General features: G+C 38.5%; 1 protein-coding gene and 1 non-coding gene across 2 annotated transcripts in view; one reads left to right on the top strand and one right to left on the bottom strand.

The window, feature by feature from the left end:
* The window catches only part of LOC136875886 (uncharacterized), a 637093-nt gene that overhangs the window by 205768 nt on the left and 415918 nt on the right, over window positions 1–15407 (top strand). The window lies entirely within an intron of this gene.
* TRNAS-UGA (transfer RNA serine (anticodon UGA)) lies at window positions 14595–14671 on the bottom strand. Its single transcript has one exon. It is a non-coding gene; the product is annotated as a tRNA-Ser (tRNA).

Genomic DNA, 15407 nt, shown 5'->3' on the forward strand with positions numbered 1-15407 from the left:
AAATTACATTCAATGAGTAATGACCATCCAGTATGAACAAGACAGACGATTTTTCTAAAGGCTTTACGAAATGTATAAAATGTTCAAACCATTTTGTGAAAATCGCTGCTTGGACTCAATAAGATGGATTATATGCAGCAACTGCCCCATTGTTATTCTTTCTTGGATCTTCACTTTCGTTTTTAAACTTCTTACATGAAATCAGAAACAGTGTTAAAATTAATTATGGCATTATAGACCAGACATGTTAAAAGTGCAAGCAATGTGAGACAGTCCCATAATACGACTAGTCATATGTCTTATAATACAACCACTCCGCCCTTTTAAGTTTTGGCATTATATTACACAAAATACCTCAATATTTTAAAAATCTTCATTAAGATTCTAGAACTAAGTTAAATAGAACAACTTACCTTATTTGTTTCTTGGAAAATCACAAGATATATCGACGTAAACCAAAATCAAGACTGAAGGACCGTCTTTTAATAACGATGAGATACTAGGTCTTATGTGCGTGGAGAATGAGTGTGCCATTCTGTTGCGCAGGGGATTCTTAGAGAGATGAATAATAGACGCCTGACCATCGAAAGCTTTACGAAAAAGCTTTACGGAACAACTGTCATGCTACAATATATCAGTGAAATAATGATGTGGAAATCTTGACAATACAGCTTGAATTAACTGCTCTCTACATCCTCAATGTTTTACCACCAGACACTGAATTCATCTCTATTCTCGCATTGAATTTTTTGCTTCATGAGAAGAGCGTAGTATCATGAAGGATTCAGCTACTATAATTGATACCGCCATATTTTTGGCTGAAGTTTTGTGAACAAATCTCAGTTTAACTCATCTATTTTATTTGTCTGATATTATCGTTGTATATGTTACAATCTGTGTACTTGTGCCACATAGATTACTTTTACTCAATTAGTAATAATTATAATAATAATAATATTATAATAATATAAAGAAATCGGCCACGAAGGGGGAGAAATGAAATCATATTCTAATCCTAATGCAGTCAGGATAGGAAAAAAGAAACATTGATCAAGGGTAATAAAAGAAGAGTCTGGCTGAACTACGAGAAAGCAGTGTAAGGTTTAGCTGGATTCCTGTAACCACTTCGGCGAAACATGCAGTTCACTAAATTGATATGTTCTATGTAATTGGTCGGTGCTTCTCATGGACTGTTAATATATCATACTATTGCATTGTAAATCATCCTCCTGTACACTACATTCTATACTATTGCTGGTGTGATAACTATGCTGAAATTTCATCGTTTCGGGTGACCGACAAGTTAGAGTAAGTAGGATACTGAAGACATTTAACAAAATTAGATGGTTCATGGTGTGGGTTACTGTTGTCAAGTCCTAGTTCGTGAACCATGGACAACGGCTGAGTGGCCTAGTAAGTGGTGCTGAGAGTCGGGATACCAGTTGCTATGGAATGGGAGTGGGCATCTCGGACATATTCTGAGTCATTGCCCTCCTTGTGCTCAGGCGGCTAGGACTATACAATCCACCGGTGGTCCATAACCCGTTAGAGGAGAGATCCTCACTTGGACTATGTGTAAGTAGGGTAGCATCCTGCTTCATGAATTTACCGAGCTCAGGACATTTTAAGCAAACCTCGGACCTATGGGAGAACGGAGTCCCACTCCCATTCGACAGGCGAGGGACTCCTTGGAAACAACTTGGCGAATGAAATGGAATTCGATGGGGAGATATCAATATAAATGGGGCTTATGGAAGAGAGAAAGTAGAACTGGCTGAGTCAGCAAAGAGGATGCATCTGGATGTGCTAGGAGTAAGTGATATTCGGGTAAGGGGAGATAACGAGGAAGAGAGAGGAGATTATAAAGTGTACTTGACGTGTGTTAGAAAGGGAAGGGCCGAGTCTGGGGTAGGGCTCTTTATCAGGAATACCATTACACGCAACATAGTTTCTGTTAGGCACGTAATTGAGCGAATTATTTGGGTAGATTTGGCAGTTGGAGGAATTAGAACGAGAATTGTCTCGGTATATTCACCATGTGAGGGTGCAGATGAGGACGAAGTTGACAAGTTTTATGAAGCATTGAGTGACATGGTGGTCAGGGTCAACAGCAAGGATAGAATAGTGCTATTGGGCGATTTCAATGCGAGAGTTGGAAATAGAACTGAAGGATACGAAAGGGTGATTGGTAAATGTGGGGAAGATATGGAAGCTAATGGGAATAGGGAAGAGTTTGCTGGACTTCTGTGCTAGTATGGGTTTAGCTGTTACGAATACATTCTTCAAGCATAAGGCTATTCACCGCTACACATGGGAGGCTAGGGGTACCAGATCCATAATAGACTATATCTTAACCGACTTCGAATTCAGGAAATCTGTTAAGAACGTACGAGTTTCCAACGTATTTTAGTGACCAGTGTGTTTAAGCTCTACCGTCAGACAAGAGATAACGTGTGAGCCACAAACAAAAGGTATGAGCTTTGACTGTCAGATGTGGAAACGAAGAGTGTGATGCACAGAGGAAAGTTATCTTTGTCACCGAACCCACGTACTTGCGCTTCCCGGGGCTGTTGTTCAGGCACTATTTGTTCGTGCCACATAGAAAAGTTCAGTGTGATCAGTATTGCTGCACCTGTTCCAACATCATTAATGGATGATGTAAATCCCTTTCTTAATGAGGGGTGTGTCACTGTTACATAATGCTGTTGAGAGTATGTATCAGCCGTGTTGAATCGACAGTTCTCTCTCCTCAGTCTGTTTCAACAAGCGAGCTCCAATCCTGATGTGCTCACACTTGTAATTTTTAGGGAGGGGGTCTTTTCATCTCATGGATATTTGGAAATAAGATGCATGCTTTTCTTCATATATGCCTACATACACCTAAAAGTGATCTTCATCATAATTTTATTTTGGAGTTATATAGCTTAGCTGTTCGAATACTTGCTCTATTCAGAGCTCTTGGCCTTCCGTTTCCGACCTAATTGTCCCAGGTCTCGTGATTATTTGTAATTTAGAATAGAACTCATTGCTTCTTTCCCATTTCTTTCTTTTTTACCTGCAATGCTGGCGCTTTCCTTACATATCTTACTCGTTTCCAGAAACAAGTAATATCGTACTCCCTTCCGGAAACTAGTAATACGTATTATTATTATTGAAAATATTTCGCCCTTATTATGAAGAATATACAAAGTTAATAAACGTTACTAATAATTTATCTTGACAATTCCCGCCTGTAGAGCCTCGCATGCTACAAATAGTTCCACAAAATTCGGAGCTCAAGATTTAGTTAACTCAAAGCAAATCCTGGGATGGTGAAGACAAGACCAATATTTCCCAGAACACGGTTCATCGAACATTGCTGTGCAGGGGACTGGGGAGTCGATGACTCAGTCGTACCCCAATGCTGACTGCACTCCACCAAAAGCACCGTGAGGTGGGCACAAGACCATAGCCACTAGACTGTGGTTGAGTGGGAAAAGGTCGCCTGGTCCGATGAATCTAGATTTCTGGTTCATCACGTCGATGACCGAGCGCATGTATACCAATTTCCATCGGAGACTTATGGGGGCTGTCACACTGGATCGATCGAAAATAGAGTTTTTGCTGGAGGGGGTCTAACTCCTGCAGTTCAGATATTTATTGTTGAAGGGACTTCAACTTCCAGTCCAGTGACTTCTGCTTCTACAGTAAGCTCTGCCGGTAGTTCCAAAAAAAATGTGAAAGTGACAGTGTTGTGTTAAGTAAATATTAAGAAAAGAAACTGAAAAGAAAACATAATCAGTGTTATTTTTAGAGTGTCTTCATGATTACATGGAAAGACTGAGTGAACTAGGTCAAAGGGTTTTCAGAGTTGAAGTTCAGGAACTGTTGTATACAATGTTAGATAAAGAAATAATCTAATAAAATGCACGTCCTTGAGAAATGTTATACTTTTTAAATTCAATCGGTTTTCCTTCTACTTATCTGACAACATGTATTGGAATCCTCAGTAAGTTATGTATATTAGCACATGATGGGAAAGTAACATTAATTCCAATTTTTATTAATTATTAGGTAATAGCATTATTACAACATCTTAATTGTATATTTTATGAGGTACAACATGTATGGTTAACAAAAAAAGAGAGTATTTTGAAATACTGATAGTAGGTCCTTTCTGTCCGTATTTTGTAGGCCTAGGCAGTAGTACAGCACTGGTGATCTGAAACCAGACCAGTGTATTGATAGTTCTGTCCAAGAGCTGGCTTCCTTCTTACAGAATACTGTTGATCGCAACTGCAAGCTCATTGCACTAGGTTTGTACAGCACAGGTGATCTGAGACGAGATCGGTGTATAGATACGAGTAGTTTTGTCGAGGAGCTGACTGTTTCTTACAGAATACTGTCAATTGCATATGAAAGCTCATTGTACTAGGTTTGCTGCACCTATATTCAATGTTGTTTACTATACTGTCATCCGGGAGAATACACATCCTAAATACCTACTTGAAATTATCTACCTGTTCCAGTTTTGTATTCCCAACCTGACATTGTTCTGTTTTAGGTGTCTTCCCTACTGCCATCACTGTAGTCTTGAAAAGACTAATGTTCATGTCATACTCGTTGCATCTTTTTTTTCAAGGTGCAAGATATTAGATTGCACGGTTTCAGTAGACCAAGTCGTCCGCACACGACAAACTGCTTACTACAGTTCTACCTAACTGAATCCCTCCCTGCCACCTTTGTAACGTAATCTTTATCTCCTCATTCCAAGTACTCCCCTGCCATTGATCATGCCTGTTAGCACCAGCAATCATTCTCAGTACTTTAATGCCTGTTACTTCTAACTTATTAATAACATATAGGCCTACTGAGGGCATCACGGTAGACCCATTATTTTATTTCTTGTGCTGTAGATCCATTTAAACAATGAAAAACAAAGGTGAAAAATTCATTTGTAACTATTTTGACAAGAGTTTCTACCAAAGTTTTGTAGATTTTAATCTACAAATGGAAAACTGCATTTAATGTAATGTGATATTAAGGGGATATGATGGCAGAAAATGTATTTATTAAAAATATATTTATGTGGTTGTAGTAAAAGGTTGAGTAGATTAATTACCCTATAAATTAATCTGAGATCTTACAAGAGCCATGCATCCTGCCCTGGCAAACATCATTTTATATAATCGGCATTTACAAACAATTTTGACAGGCAATGTAAGATATAGCAAAATGAAATCATTTAGCACCTGAGCAACAGCCCTAAATAACATATTTTAGACGGCCATAGTATTTAGTTGTTGGAAGGGCATACTCTTCACTTCTAAAATAGAAGGCAAGGTGCCTGTTATTAGCACCTATTATTGTTTTGCGGTGTTTGGTACTCATTTTTTGTGAAATTGAAGGCAAAGTTTTCATTTTCCTTCAACTGATTTATTAGAAAAGTATTTCAGGATGGATAGATAGGCTTGGTAGTATTCACGAGAAGATACATAAGGACAGTATACAGAAAGGCAAAATCAACATTGAGGTAAAAAAGAGAGTCCTACCAGTACTTTGTGGAAAAATTTGTCACTCTGTACCAAGGAGTTTACCAGTAACTTCGATGGAAGTGCAGGATTTAGATTAATAGGTTTATTGTTGCCAAGTGAGAAATTAGATCAGCTTGCCAGTGCAAAGTTTGGGGAGACAGAAGTTTACGCATAGTGATGAGGATAATAAACAAGACCTTGTGTGTAATTTACATGTAGTTGTGACAAGTATCAGTCTATTACACTGCTAGTTTACCCATAAGAACAATATTCTAGAAGATTTTCCTTTAGTTATCAAGGCAGTGTATAGGACACTCGCCTTACCTGAATTCCTCAAGAAATGTACACATATGTAAATACACAGAATCCTAATGAGGATTTAAATTTTCTACTTTGGAAGAGATGCCCATGTCTCCAATGATGTAAATAAAGACAGGATTGTCATTCTTACAAGGTTTGGATAGGACCTGGATTTTTTGTGCAGAAGACAGTATAGAAATTCAGCAACATGCTTGTCATGAAAGCAATATGCTACTATTCTCAACACGGCACAATAACAAAGAAGAAGGGAGGCAACAAGAGATTTGCAGAGGATCATGGTGGAGAGACAGAATACAGTTATATGGATATTAAACAGTAAAAGGAACTCCATTACTTTTCCTTGTTTTTTCCCTGTTTCACAATATTCAGAACATATGCTCATTTTTCTTTCTCTCAAAATTATTTACAGGATTGTAATTAAACTTGACACCCTATTCTGGGTTATTGGCAGAATAAATATGCGGCTATATTTGGCTCCGTGAGTAGAGAGGGCCTTATACCTGGCGCTAGCCCCCCCCCCCCCCCCCACAGTGAGTGGTTTGTGGAGGATTTCCCTTTGTCGCAACTACTTACATGTCGAATAGCTCTCTTTCTGAACCTTTCTTCTATCTCTTCACTAATTGCGGACACGAGTCAGTTAGGCCTAGATCACATTTATGGCTTACTCAAAGCTCTTTGTGTATTTGGAGGTACGGATATAACAAATTTTCTGACTTTGAGTTTGAGGAAGGTATTTTTTACAGAAAAGTAAGAATATTTATTGAAATGCAAAAGTATTGTTTTCAAATATTAAGTAAAATTTAATTTGGAAATTAATTGCGAAGGTTGCCATAAAAGGGCACCTCGGGCGCCGCGTTGGACAGGGCTGGTACAGTGTATGACGACGTTCCAGACTCATTGTACTGAGCCTCCGTCCTTGAATGTGCCATATTCCAATGTCACTGACATTTCCTTATATTTGTCGTCGTTCGTTTAGTGTCACTTCATTTTCTGCGAGGGGCGGCAACATTCGAGAAGGGAGATAAATCGAAAGAAAATTGTAGGATGTGTCATTGACCCGATGTATTAAGATGATCCTTCGATAAGCTAGCAAGCAGCTTGTGAATGCAGACCACGAAGTGATCGGATGGCATTTCTTGCATGTGACGTAGTGCCCATGTATCCAGTATCGATTGGCTTTCACTCACCACAACGTGTGTTTCAGGTCTTTGGCAAATATTGCCTCTGACACGTTCATCGATATTAACAACGTTTCTGAAGTCTGGATGGCTTGAGGCTTCAACTCTCTTCTTTTTAATCTTTCTCATAAACTGTAACTTAATTATTTACGCTATTGTTTTCTTTATACCCTTCGTCCTCATAACATATAAATTAACGTTTCTTCCTGGTGATTCCATATTATACAAGATATATATATTTCTTCATCGACATTTATTTATAAAGATTATCTTCAATATACTATCAGAGCCAAGCATATAATCGCACATACTTTGAGAAGACTAGAGTTCTAGCTGAGTGTTTCTAACTCAGATCTCAATGACGTCCATAGTATGTGATAAAGTTTTCAATCCGGTTCAACATCATGCTATTAAGAGTTTATTGTGAAAGCTATTGAGAGATGTAGAACCTTAATTAGTCGACAGACAGCCTGTAAAATGATTCCTATTCTGTGTTATTTAATTATTATTATAAAATCAAAAGTAAGTTTGTTCGTTATACAAATAATAACTTCATTGCAGCCAATGGCCAAATTAACTCGTACATAAACATTTAACACTTATTTGTAAATAGACCTCCACTCTTCACTACAAAACCGAGTGTGTCCTGTCTTTGTTTGGACCACATCACGTGATATCTACCACCACTGCTCTCTACATAGCAAGCAGATGCACTGTAGATCCTGCTGATGGTATTTCTTTTTGGTGAAAATCTACATTTCTCCCACGGATCACTACAAGAATTTACACCAAGGCGCATGAGAGACTCAGACGGGTCGTAGAATTCAAATTTTAACTCAATGGTGTCAAGAGACACAAAACAAGAAGTCCTTTAAATAAGCCGTAGGAATGGACACTGGGGAAAACAATACACTGTAGTACAACGATACCCATTTCACTCACCCTGGTTGTCCAAGTGGAGTGATTGTCGCAGTTACGTCACTTCTCTTATTCACATGATGTTCAGTCACGGCAGTTTTGAAAACCATCTCTACCGCATAGGAGCCCTAGACTCGCCTTAAGGCTTGCTCCCACCTAATGAAATCGAATCGAACCGAACAGCCGAAATTTCCTCTCGACCGCTCACATCTAGCGGAACAGAATCGAACTTGATTCTACGAGAAACTTCAGGCTTGCAGTGGACGGTCTGATAGAAGGTGTGAGGAGGCAGAAAATTAGGAGAGATCGGAGAAGTTTCTGGGTGCATGAAATTAACAAGAAAGCCAAACGGAGAGTATTCAAATTTATTTGAATGTTTATTGCGCGATGAAGCTAAGTCTCGACCGTAGGCCTACTTCAGAGTTACCGTATTGCAATTTCAGCAACTTTTCAGATAGTAGAATTTAACAGAAAAGTTCAGTTTTACAGGAGGAAATGCTACCTCAGATGCAATGGGAGTCCGTGATCATTTTAAAAACTACTTTAAAGCAGTAGATTGCGTCCCGTGACTGAATGAAATCATTAATGGAGCTAGCTTCAACATTATTTTTTACAATTTGCTTTACATTGCACCGACACAGATAGGTCTTATGGCGACGGTGGGATAGAAAAGGGCTAGGATCGTGGCGTTAATTAAGGTACAAGTGTGAAAATGGGGAAACCACGGAAAAACCATCTTCAGGGCTGCCGACAGTGGGTTTCGAACCCACTATCTCCCGGATGAAAACTCACACCTACGCGATCCTAACCGCACGGCCACCTCTCTGTAACATTAACTAAAGACCGTGAAGTGTGGTTATTGTCCACAGCAGAGCAATTTCGTATACAGTAGCCTACTATTTGTTAGAAACACATATACGACATTTTGAAACCTACGGATTGCCACTACAAAATCGTTCGCTGTAAATATAATAAACACTTAAATACATCCATGTGAGATGTGATGTCAATTATCGTACGTGGACTCCAACATAACATGATTTTGTGATGAAATCAGCAAAAATTATGAAATAAATTGCATATATACTACAGTAACCTACCACAAAATTGAATATTCTGATAAGTTTAGTTTTTCATAGCCTTGCTTATTTCCTCCCAGGCATTATTTTTTTACGTCATTGCTGTAATGTTCGTGGGTCTTGTAGTAGAGGAAATTATATTTTTGAATTAAACTGATAAGTTTTCCGTATCTGATATTAATAAGTTAAATAAACTATCACAAAACATAACGTTCTGGACCGTATCCAAGAAACAGCTGACTTTCCAGCTGAAGCTAATACACATTTGCCGCCAGATGGTCGTCCGAAAGATCTCGACCCGATCGTCTACGATGTTGCACGAATCTTTATAATTCTGTTCGATTCCGCTCCGCTAGTTGAAAAATATCCTTGACAGATAATCCTGTTTCGTTCGGTTCGATTCGTTTCGACTCGTGGCGATCGCCATCTTTATATCCCATTTAAACACTTGTTGAAAACAAATTATGTTGGGTTCGATTCCATTCCATTCCACTAGGTGGGTGCGGGCCTTTACTGTTCCTGTGACTAACAAGCGATCCCTGACCTTAGTCACACTATCTTCTTGTGCCAACTTTACCATGTGCAGCGGAAACAATTACTCTCGATCATCTGTCAATTCCCACTTAACATAGAGTGCACCCCAGCGACGAGAGGTGTATAAAGCAATTGCGAAGTTCTTAAAAGACACCGATTTAAAATTAAGGTTTGCAGTGCAGCAATATCTGGGGTGGGGGCGGGGGGGCCTTAATTTACAGTGTTAAAATTTCTTCTTTTTTCTCCCTCAGAACTATTAAAATTACGAAATTAAAGTACACAGTTATGGAAGATTAATGTGTGTATTGTATGTAAGTGTATATTTACTGTTCATTTTTTATTGCAACGTATTTGTAGCTGGCTGTTTAGTCTGTTATCTAAAGCCGGTAAATTTTTTAAGAAAGGACTAGACACAGCTCTTTTTACACTCCTCACTGCTAGAAACAATGCTCGGTAAGACCCAGAGGGACTCCGAAAATTATATTTTAAGGCCCCAAAATCAACTGTTTACGGGACATTTCCAAAATCTCCCAACTATTGGAAACTGATCAAGGAATGGCCAGCCGCAACCTTGGTAACGCCAGCTCAAGACGTCCCATTCAACTTTCCCTTTAGCTCTGTAAAACGCAGTGCCAAAATAATAATAATAATAATAATAATAATAATAATAATAATAATAGTAATAATAATAATACAAATAAAAAAAATAAAAAAATAAATAAATGGTGGAACGAACTTAAACAACTACGTATTTTGTGGTGCCATCTCTTGACGTCCTCAAAAGACGCTTCTTTAAATCTTAGCTTACCTTACAGCTGGATTTTGCTCTGTGATACAATCTAGCAATTCATTCTGTGGAAAATTAACCTCAATAGCATGGATGGGTATGGAATGATTGCTTTCAGGTGCTGATTATTATTCGCGCAACTTTTAGTGATACCTGGGCTCCCTAGTGCAGAATCGGTAGACCTCAGTTACCTTCGAGATCCGTATTGGCAACCTTTGAAACACAAACTATGAATCGCTTATGCATCGCCGTGAGACATCTGGCGTACACTTTACGTACCGGTACTAGTACTGTTGTTGTTTACACAGCAAAGCCAAACTATAGAATTAATGGTAGGAACATGATTCGCATCGAGAAATATTATATAATGTGTGTGTGTGTGTGTGTGTGTGTGTGTGTGTGTGTGTGTGTGTGTGTGTGTGTGTGTGTGTGTGAGTGACACAGTTGTTGGCTTAAAACTCTTTCGTTGCGGTATTTTTAAACAGAACACTTACAGAAAAATGTATTTTTTTCGTGCTTTCCAAATGAACTGAAACTTTTTTTTTTAAGGTTAGTGACATTCAACACCATTGCACCATTTTTAACTCAACTTTGGCAAACTAGCAGTGACATTTGACCTTGAAATACACATTATTGTGATACATCTTCGAACATGGAATTGGACACATTGTAGGCTGTCCTAAGCAATTCTTACAAAGAAATACCGTCTGTTTTCTCTTGCACAGTCCTTTTTTTTTTTCTTTGAACATTTTTCTGGTAATATGGAACAAACTACACAGTTAGGTTTGTGACTCTTGTCCTGCTGCTCCCCAAAAAAATTCCGCATCGTCAGGCGCGCTTGAGGTATGTAATCAGAAGATCCTCGTTTCGCCGGCGGACTGCGCTGGTGCTCTTGTAGAAGTCCCATTATGACAGAATTTCTGAAGTCAGGAGCACTAATTGCCCTTTTTTGAAGGTTGTTATACAATATTCTTCCATTCATTGTGCAATATCAATGTCATCACTAATATCTTGATAGTCCGATACAGAATGAAGCTCTTCCTCGTTGGCACTTTCTTCCGAACAATCACTATGCACATCATCACTTGTTTCATTGTCCAAATTTACTGAACAGTCCGAATCAGAATCGGCCACTAAAAGATTGAAGATTTCTTCACTGTCATTATCTCATTCCTAGGGCAAGGCATTTGATGATTTTGCATCTTTTTTTTTATGAAGGCCAAAATATAGCTTGAGTATGTGTACATGTGTTTCATGAATTGACTGATTAAGTAAGGGCAATTTGTTAGGGCATTTTATTTTTTATTTTTTGCCGTTTACAAGAGATAGGTCATTTTTGGAGCAATTTATGGTCATTTTTGGCATTTTTAATTGTTTTCTGGGAAGTGTTATATTTCGTTATATTTGGATATTTAATTAATATTATTTATGTTTATAATACTTGCCTGTTATGTTTAATTTAGACAAATAACTTGCTTAAGAAAGAACGTAGACTTGCGACATACCCTGCTGCCACTAGTTTTCAAGGAAAGAGTATTTTCAACTCGATTGCACTTCCAAGAAAACATGCTATAAGCAGTACCTGCTTCCCCTATATGTAAGACGCATAATGGACTCGCGCAAGCTGGGCATTGCTCCTTATCTTCAGCTAGATAAGAAGGAAGTCAGTCGCCCGCGTGCTGAGAGTCGAGTGAATTCTTTGTTGACAAGTACTGTAAGATGCCCAAAGTTAAAGGAAGTACAATTGTTAAATTAAAACAATTTGTTACACAATATGGAGAAAATATATTTTCCACTGATGGGAAAATATTATTTTGCAAAGTGTGTGATGTGTGAGTTTCAGCAGAAAATAAGTTTACAGTTGAACAACATGTGTCGCGAGAAAAACATAAACGTGGTGTGCAGCGCCTTGAAGATAAAAGAAACCGTGGCTTACACCAGACACTACTGGGTGAATCTTCAACATTTTCTCCATTTTGTGAGAAACTGTGTACAGCATTTTTATGCGCCGATATTCCACTGAACAAATTGAACCATCCAAAGCTGCGTACATTCTTAGAAGAGGAGACTGGAAAATCTGTACCATTTCCCAGAACATTACGAAGAACCTACGTTGGAAGATGCTATGACAAAACGTTACAAGAAATAAGGATAAGGGAGACGGAAACATATGGGTATGCATAGATGAAACAACAGACAGTATGGGACGATATATAGCCAACGTTATTGTAGGCGTCTTGGAAGCAGGGAATGCTGGAGAACCATTTCTACTACATTGTGAGCAATTGGACAAAGCTAACTGGTCAACAATTAGCAAACTGTTTGACCAGTCTTTGAGGCTATTGTGGCCCGATGGCATTCGGAATGACAATGTGCTGCTTTTAATAACAGATGCAGCACCCTACATGGTAAAGGCTGCAAATTCGTTACAAGCGCTCTTTTCGAAAATGGTGCATGTCACATGCCTAGCCCATGCGTTACATCGGATCGCGGAAGAGGTACGACATAATTTTCCTGAAGTTGACAAGTTAATTGGGTGCATAAAGAAAGTGTTTTTAAAAGCCCCATCTAGAGTTCTAGCATTCAAAACAGAAGCTCTTGAAATTCCTTTGCCCTTTTCACCTGTTTTGACTAGATGGGGGACGTGGATTGAGGCTTGTTGTTATTACTGCGAGAACTTTGAAGTTGTGAAGAAAGTGGTCGATTCCTTCGACAAAACTGAGGCTGGATGAATAAAAACAGCCCAGGAACTCTTGGCTGACAAAGAAATTGCAGGTAAACTTTCCTACATAAAAACAAATTTCGGATCCCTTCCTAATGCAATAAGTGCTGTAGAAAAATCCCAAGTGTCACTAGTGGAGCAGCTGCAAATTGTGTATAAAGTTGTGAATGATCTGAATCGTGTGTGTGGTAAAGTGGGTGAAGTTGTATCCATGAAATTGAATAAGGTGTTGCAAAAGAACAGTGGGTATAAAACTTTGTGTTCTATTGGCAAAGCATTGTCGGGTGAAAATTTTTCTCTTACCGACTGTGAATTGAATCCGGGAGATATTGCTTGCTTTCAGTATGCACCAATTGTTTCAGTTGAGGTAGAGAGAAGCTTTTCCATGTACAAATCGTTACTTGCAGACAATAGGCAATAGTTTTCGTTTGAGAACCTACGCAAAGTTTTTATTGTGTATTTCAATTCGAATTTATTGTAAACAGCCACTGAAGTTTGTTTTCTTAAATATGCTTTGTTAATTAAATGACACCTATTTGCTAGGAGAGTATTTGAAGAATATGCTAGTTCTAAAATATTTCATTTTTTTTTTCACCAGGGGTGCAAAGTGGTATTACTTTGTTAGTAACAAAAATAATTTAAACTTAATGCATTGTCATCCATTAAAATTCTCTCTCAAATCAGCTGATTGTTTCTTAAAGGATTAATAAATAAGTGACTTACGATTAATTTATTGGTCATTTTTTTCAAATTTTGTGTCATTTGTTAACCATTTTTAGGTCATAAATGCATTTTTATTTTGCATTTCCGTGCTAATTTTTGGTCATTAAATGCCTTGCCCTACTCATTACTAATGTTGTTCCGCGCGCTCTTAGCTGCTGAGTGAAGTCTGTTATCGGTTAGACAGCTGACAGGAATGTTGGCCGGCGGGCGGGTAAAAGATAACAAATAAACACAGATCCAGTATTGGCGGCAACGTTTTCAAACAATGCTTAGTACATATGACTATAGCTGTTTGTATTATTAAAGAAGCGCGCGGAAACTATAGCAGGAAAGTACCAAGTCGACAAAAGTCGATTATCGCAGCGCAAGAGTTAAGATAGAAAAGGTTTAAAAAATTCATATCGATCATACTGTCGATTCAGTACAGATTTCATTTCCATTCAGTGTATTACCGGAACCGGGAAAGCTCCCCCTTACTCCTCACTCCCGTAACACCAGGTATCACTAAAAGTTGCGCGTCCAGTACGTGCTTCAATCGTATGTGCCATAGTTTTGCATTTCTCTTCGTTTATTAATTCTAAAACGATGCCTTTATTGCGTGTTTTCTCGACTCTTTCTATTCCAACCTGTAGAAACGTCGTCTCAGTCGTAGATTACAGCAATAGGAAAGTCTGCTCTGAATATTTTGCCTTAGTTTTTCATTAGGGGAAATCATAAATAACTACATGCTTAATCGAAACAGACTTTCAACGTTTTAGGTCGTGTTACGTACATGTAGTACGTGTTGAAGAGATGTTAAGTACAGAACAAAAAATGGCCAGCCGGACACCAGTGGGATCCGAACCCACAACCTCCCGATTTCACGTCGGTTGCTCTACCAATTGAGCTATGGTGGCCTAGGCCATCTTTGTTCTGTTTGAAAGGATCTGAGCTACAGGTCTGGCACTGCTGCTAGCACACTGTAGAGTGCGTTTAAGTCGCCCGTTGTGGGGCATGTCAATGAATATTGAATTTTCACGACCGCATTGTAATCGAAACAGACTTTCAACGTTTTAGGTCGTGTTACATTCCAGATGAACAAAAAGAATTTTCAAGTACCTTTGGGACAAAAATGCAACAATTGGCTGGATTCAAGAAGTAAAGAAAGATTTAGAATGAAAGAGAACAAGAAATTATGGACAGAAATTTTTTTAGAAAGAGGGTAGTAAGTATGGAAGGATTCCAAGGAAGATTGAACAAGAAGCCTGGTGCGAAGTGGTCCGAGGACAGAAGGAAACAGCATAGTGAAAGGATGAAAGAATATTGCAAGGAGCAGAAGAAAAAACAACAAAGTATGAAGAACTGAATTGAAATTGGCCTTTGGTCCTTAGCAGGCCTCATCGGGAAGAAGAAGAAGAAGAAAACATTTCATATGTATTATTTCATTATCTCTAAACTTCGCAAATACATTCGTGGGGATATTAATGAACAACATGATGCATTGAGAGTGGAACGTGCGGGAAAATGCTGGTAATAATATATTTTTGCTTCTCGGTTACTATAATGAAAATAGTGATAGTGTGTCTTGAGATTTATTATGACAATGGGAAATTTGGTCCCGTAATTTCCCAAAACTACGGCCCCAAGAATACA

Source organism: Anabrus simplex, chromosome 6 (genome assembly GCF_040414725.1).
Source record: "Anabrus simplex isolate iqAnaSimp1 chromosome 6, ASM4041472v1, whole genome shotgun sequence".
Classification (NCBI taxonomy): domain Eukaryota; kingdom Metazoa; phylum Arthropoda; class Insecta; order Orthoptera; family Tettigoniidae; genus Anabrus; species Anabrus simplex.